Raw genomic sequence first — 7,140 nt, forward strand, 5'->3', positions numbered from 1 at the left:
TCTCCCACAAAGTGGTTGACTATTGTCTGGTCTGTGGAAGACCTGAAGAGAACAAAATGTGGGAGAAGGAGGAATTTGCCCCCTTTTTCCCTCCACCACTGCTTGAGCTGGGATATCTCATGTCATCTTCTACTTGAGAATCAGGATACATCAGGCTCCTTCAGGCTTGAACTGAATCACACCACCAGCTTTCATGGTGCTCTAGCCTGCAGGTCATAGATGTTTCAGCCTCCATAACCTCCTGATCTAATTTACCATAATGAATCTCCAAATACATGTATTACGTATGTTTTATATATTTTCTGATTATTGATATTATATGCACTGTAATTTCATATGTTTGCTATGATGCCAAACTACTCTTGCACGTGTCTGTGACTCTGCATTGGCCTTCTCCCCACATTGTTGGTCACTGATAGTCTATTTATTCTTTCAAACCCAGAGCATCATTTCTTCCATGGACATACGGACTTTCCTGACCACGCCTCTAAGATTCATCTATTTCTCAACACATCTCTTTTATTGCCTAAGTCACATGAACTGTCAATTAACTCATTTGCTGGGCACCTCCTTGTGAAGAAAAAGAGGCACAGCTGCCCAGACAAAGGAATGCTCTGGGAATTGCACTTGCTGAGGCAAGATGGTTACGTCTTCCAAGCCAGTAGGAAAGCAGGGCTAGCAGCCATGCACCGATGTTAGAAGCCCAAGATGTGTCCCAAGACCACCATACTCAACTTCTGTTACTAGGTGGTAATAGAGCAAGCCCCTGGTTGTTTTGATTTCCAGAAACCAGTCCCTCTCAAGGGCCCTCAGACACCTCGGGGAGTTTTCCAGATGCATGGATTCCCTTGCTCAAGTTTGATGTCTCCATCAGCCTCCAAGGTCCACCCCTGTGGCCAGTGACCCTGTCAGCTCACCGCCTGGCTCCACACAGTTGCCATCTGCTCTGGGCACAATGACACCAAAACAGGTCTCAAGGGGAGGACCCAATTCTCACCTTGATTTTTCCTATGGAGCTAGTGCAAGTTCCTTAGGTTCCCTCAGCACAGCAGGGACCAATCCGTCACTGATAATAAGACTCATCCAACATATTGCAGAGAAGAGAAACACAAGCAGAACTTGATAAAATACTTCCTGTCCTGTGCAGTGGTGCACACCTGTAATCCCAGCAACTCAGGAGGCTGAGGTAGGAGGATCACAAGTTCAAGGCCAGCCTCAGCAACTTAGCTAGACCCTGTCTTAATATAAAATATTAAAAATTGGCTGGGGATGTGCCTCTGGGTTCAATCCCTGGTACCAAAAAAATAATAATAATTTAAAAAATGGTTCCTCTTGGAGCCCACTGACCCAAGCCTGACCTTAGCAGCACCTTACCTTTCAGTCTTCCAAGTCGACATCAGTGAACATCCACACCTGGCCAGGGAGACTCCAAGCCCACCTTGTTCTAGTCCCGAGTCCACCCAGTCTTTATAATGGGATGAACACAAATGTGATGGCCAGGGCATCTCAGTTCACCTTGGGAGAAGACCTATTTCCATTTACTTATCTATGAGCTCCACCTGATGACCCCAGATGATAATCACAAAATGGACAAAGGTTGACTCATTTCCCAAAGTCTGGGTTATCTCACAGGAAACACCACCACATGTTTCCTACGGGCACAGCTGAAGAGCCAGCCCCTCCAGCTGGCCCTGGGAAGGTGGACAGCACATGGTCTCCTGGCCTTCCCTTTCTGGTCCCCATCCTAGCAGCAAGGTCAGGCAGCTCTCTCCTTAGTGCTACCCAGCTCTGAAGTGCCTTCCCCATCATCTGTGTATCAGCCATCCCACCTGCTGAAAAGCTGACTGATGGCATTTTAATATGAATGAGTTTCAGACAGAGCTACTCCACTACATATTTGCATAATTAAGCCTTTTATCTCTTTATTGGGAATCAGAGGCTTTGTCTCCTGTTAGGTGGATTTCAGGCATCAGCAGGTAGGTGGGAGCTATTTTTGGAATAAGGAAAAGCCTGAAATTATGCAACATAAAAAAGCCTAACTCTGAAAGTCAACCTGACCTTGTCTCCTAGGATAACTGGGCTGGGCAAAAGGATGGTTTCTGCCCTTCCATGACCCCCTACTTCCCTGGGGAGGCTGGGAGCTGTACCTTTTCAGGAGATCAGGGAGCTTTAGCTGGAATTCAGAAGGGCTCTCCCTCTTTCCGACCCTTCCTTCAACTGGTCCCTCTTCTCTTATTCACTACAAAGCTGTCCAAGTCTCATCTTTTCTTCTGGGAGAATCCCGATGCCTTTGTTTTTCAGGTTTTCCATGCCTGTCAAGCACTTGCTGAAGAAATTCCCAGGGTGGTGTGGCATCTTCTTTATCCACAGGTGTAGGGCACAGTTTTATCATATACTTTCTGACAGAGGAAGAACCAAGGCAATCCCACATCATATGTCAGTGATCCAGATGGAGGAGAGGTTCTGGAGGAGAGGGGAAAACAGGGGCAGGACAGACTGTTGCTCCAATGGATAAGAGTTGAAAGTGTCGTGTGAGGAAGCACAAGACTGGGGGCACCTAACGAAAAGAAGACTGGGTTATTGTACTCTTCATTGGTTTTACCATTTGTTTGTTGCTCCCTTATGCACAGGGGGGGACAAAAGGAAACAGGCAAAAGTACCAATCCTATTAAAGCTGTCAGTATAGCAGTGTCCCACACTGGATGTGAATCCTCCCTTTGTCTCATGAGTCCACACGGTATATGCTACCCACCTGCTAGTCACTGGTTATCAGATTGACTTTTGCAGTATTATTGTAAATCTCTTACTTTGACTAATTTATAACATGGCTGTGTACATAAAGAAAAAATATATGGTATGTATAGATTTTAGTGTTACCCATGGTTTTAAGCATTTCCCTTGGGGTCTTGGACTGTGTTTTTGTCATCTTTTTCACTGCTGTGAACAAAAGATGAGATAGGAACAATTTTAAGAAGAGTTTATTTGGGGGCTCATGGCTTCAGAGGTCTCAGTCCACAGAGAGATGGCTTCATTCCTTGGGGCTCAAGGTGAGATAGAACATCATGGCAGAATAATGTGGTGGAGGAAAGCAGCTCAGGACATCACGCCAAGAAGCAGAGAGAGAAGAGAGTTCCACTCACCTGGGTCAAAATATATGCCCCCTACCCACCCCCCAGTGACCCACTTCCTCCAACCACAGCCTCCCTGCCCACAGTTACCACGAGTTGATCCCTATCAGGGGGTTCACTCACTGATTAGGTTAAACCTCTCATAAGCCAATCCTTTCACCTCTAAATGCTCTTGCATTATTTTACACATGAGCTTTTGAAGGACTCGTCATACGTAAACCATGACAGACCATCTCCCCTGCCCACAAGGAAGGACAACTGTACTGCCTTCCATGAAGATGGACAATTCAAAATTGTCTTGGAGAATACACTATGCGATCATCTAAAATTAAACACGTTCTTTAAAGAGCAGCCTCTGGTGTGATGACAGCTCTGTCCCTGGGCTCGGCTAAGCTGCCATCTGTGAGGCAGAGCCTTGAGTGTCATGCAAAGGGCACACATGCTCCAGAACTGTGTTTCTCTTCAAGAACTGCGTGAAACAGAATGCTCAACTCCAAAGAAGCTTGGAAGTGGCAAAGGAAAGCCAAATCTTTCTTTTCTCTCGGTTTTCAGGAGTTCCAGAATAAGACCAGCAGTGCATATTAGGCAGCACAAAACACACTCACCAGTTCATGGAAAGAAACATCAAAGCCACTGTGCAGCACTCCAAGCACAATGCAGTTGGACTGCAAGGTTCACTTCTCAGGGAGCTGTGTGGCTGTTCTAACCTGCCCCATAAATCTCAATGTCCACATTTAAAAGAGCCCCCAGAGCCGAGTCCTGATGACTAGATTAGTGTTCAGGGACCAGACTGTTGCAAAGCAGGCATCAAGGAGGACACTTGCCCAGGAGCTGATGGGATTTTAAACAATAGCATGCCCGGCAACTGCTGTTGCTTTGTGGAACAGAATAGGAACGGGAGGGGGAACTTCTTTCGCTGAGAGGATAGAACACTTTGTAATTCTGGTTCAAGGATCTGGGAGTGTAAAACAAACAGCTCCTCCTGTTCTCACATTCCAGAGTCAAGATGTTATGCAGAGATTGGAAATAGATTGCTCAAGGTGACATCGTGAGCCACGCAAATCAGGAAGAAAGTTTTTCTGAGATTAAAATTCCCAGGATAGGGTTAAAGTCACAACACCATGGCAAGGGAATCGAAGTCATAAAAGGATCCAGGGCTGGAGAACATTAGTACAGTGTTCTACAGGGCAATGAGGAAACCCCGGGAACCAGCAAGCAGTCAGGGCAATTCCCTAGAGCATTTCCCAAGTAGTTACTGACTTAAGGACAGGATACCAGAACTTCAGACCCCAAAGTACAAAATGGTGACATTAAGGGAAACTCTTCTGATGTCCTGCCTACCATGTGTATTTTGTCTTCTTGTTTCAGATAGTCACGGATCCTACACGTGATAAACCCCCACTGAGGGAAGAAGTGAGAAGACAGCCACTACTGCATGCCTAGAAGTCTTGTTAAGGGCAGGCAGGAGGGTGTTCATATAGGTACACACACAGACATCATCCATGTGTATGTACATATAATTCGATGTATATGTACAAGTTATGCATCAATCCTCACAATAACCCAATACTGCTTCTATTTTCTTTATATCCTTATTTTATTTATTTATTTTTATGTGGTACTGAGGATGGAACCCAGGGCCTCACACATGCTCTACTGCTGAGCCCCAGCCCCAGCCCCAACTTCTATTTTTTTTTTTTAAGAGTTGATCGATGTCCTAAAAGGACTAAAAATTTAGAACTGAAATTACACATTTAGAACTGAAATCTAAGCAATTCAGTTTTTCCTTGCTGCTGCCCTGAGTGGGATGGGAGGGTGGGGGGATTTTCTCTGACAGAATGATGAAACAAATTAGGCAGAGTGGAAGTCAGTTGTGTCCATGAGAGGATCAGGGTGGAATTTAGCTAAGTGGATCTTCTACAGAGGGAAATTTTGACTATAATTCCAAATAATCTCCATCATGAAAAAGATGCTAAAGACAAGGAAGCCACACAGCAAGCTCTCTGATGAGTTCGGGTTTTTAAAAGGCCACGGGGCACATTAGGGAGGGACAACTTCCACCCCTTTTCCAGCCCTGAAACTCCTGCCCCTGCCTTCTTGGCAGGCTAAGATGCTAATGGGATTCTCTGGATCCCTGGTGTTTGGACATAGCCACATCATTGCCAAGTGGTCCACATCATGTATACTCCCGGAAGCCTGCAGCCAGAAAGTCAGGTCTAAAACACACATGGCCCTTTTTGCACCCCACCCACCCCAAACTCCCAACCAGTAGCATGTCTGAGCCTGATCCTAAGATTCAGACTCAAAATAGGAACTTTTACTATAGTGCTCAGACATTTGAACAGCTATAAATAGAGATGTCTTTTATTCCCTTCTACTATTGTTTCTGTGCACAAAGATTCTTTGGAGCCTGGTGGGAGGGATCAATACAGAGATTTCAGCATTCCTGGATCCCTGGCAATAATAATATATAATGTCATGAGAATTAAACGCTATTACATAATTATGGTTTATTATGATATACAATTATATAATTATATGCTATATATAATTATTGTTTCTTGGATAGAAGGCAAAGTATTTGAAACAAATTCCAAAAATGAGCAGGAGAAGTGTCAGGAAGCCCAAAGTCCAGAATGTACTTCGATTTTCCAAATGTATAGTGGAGAGCAAAAACAAAATGAAAATAACAACATAAGGACTTCCAGAAGACATATTTAGCGCAAGCATAAAGAGAAGGAAGAGCTAGGTTTGACCTGAATGATGTAATGTCAATGGGAGACTAAAGGAAGGGAAAATGATTCCGTCCCTGCAATGTTATCACCTCTCCAGCCCTAAGCATCACCCTCCAGAAAAATGTACAATAACACTTGGTTAAAAGAGTACGGTAGTTTCAAAATATGCCCACAGATTATTTGATGCTCCTGCCTTCAAGAAGTGGAGCTTAATACTTCTCCCACTAAGTGTGGGCTATGTATAGGGACCTGCATTAACAATAGAACGTGGCAGAAATACTCTGTGATTCCAAGCGTGGGTTTGAATTTCTCTTGGTAGATATCTAGGAGTGGAATTATAGGACCATATGGTACATTTGTGTTAAACTTTTTAAGAAACTGCCAAACTACCTTCCCAAATAGCTACGCTACCTTTACACTCCCACCAGCACTGCACAAGGATTCCAGTTTCTTAGCATCGTCCCCAGAGATTGTTATTGTCCCTCTTTTGGATGACAGCCATCCCATTCCAATGATCATGAAGTACCATTTCACTATCATCTGTGGCTGTTAACTGTAAGCAAAAATGAAAGCGTTAAGTGGCACATGAACTGATAGAATTCAATTTTCTTTCTCTTTACAATCACTAGACTGTCGTTGTTCATTTCAAATCTACAGTTCAACAAAACAAAAACACAGAGAGGAAACTACAATCAAATTGTGCCCAAAGCAAAGGCAAACTATTCCAAACTTACTTACGCTTGAAACAAACTCATGTAGCTGAATCTATGTTTCAGGGGCTGACCGTAATGGGGTCTTCTCCGAATGAACTTCCTTGTAGAATAAAATGCTGATTAAAGGGCAGATCATGAAATACTCAAGTCTGAAGTTTAAGTATGTTTTATCAAAATTCAGCAATATTTTGTATTCACTTGAATTTAATATAATATTTTCTCAGGGAAAAAAATAATTTAAGGCTAAAATTGAGTTGTCAGCTCCTGGTGAAAATAAAAAAGCAGCTCCACTTTTAGTCTGTACTCATGTTTTCACCTTTTCACAGGGGGATGTGATAACGGAAATGTCTTGCTTATGCTCCAGGCAGATGCTTCCAAGGTCCCAGCCCTGGTACCCGGATGAAGACCCTCCCCAGTGCCCCAGGAGGAAGCTACGGTCACGTGGGGAAGCTGAGCTGCTTATTTTCTGCTGTATTTATCAAACAGAAGATGAACTGGAACTGATGAACTTATCACTGAAGTTGATAAGTTAATCCCCAGGGGCTCTGGGCTCTTTCCAGGTTG

Source organism: Callospermophilus lateralis, chromosome 12 (genome assembly GCF_048772815.1).
Source record: "Callospermophilus lateralis isolate mCalLat2 chromosome 12, mCalLat2.hap1, whole genome shotgun sequence".
In the NCBI taxonomy this organism is placed as follows: domain Eukaryota; kingdom Metazoa; phylum Chordata; class Mammalia; order Rodentia; family Sciuridae; genus Callospermophilus; species Callospermophilus lateralis.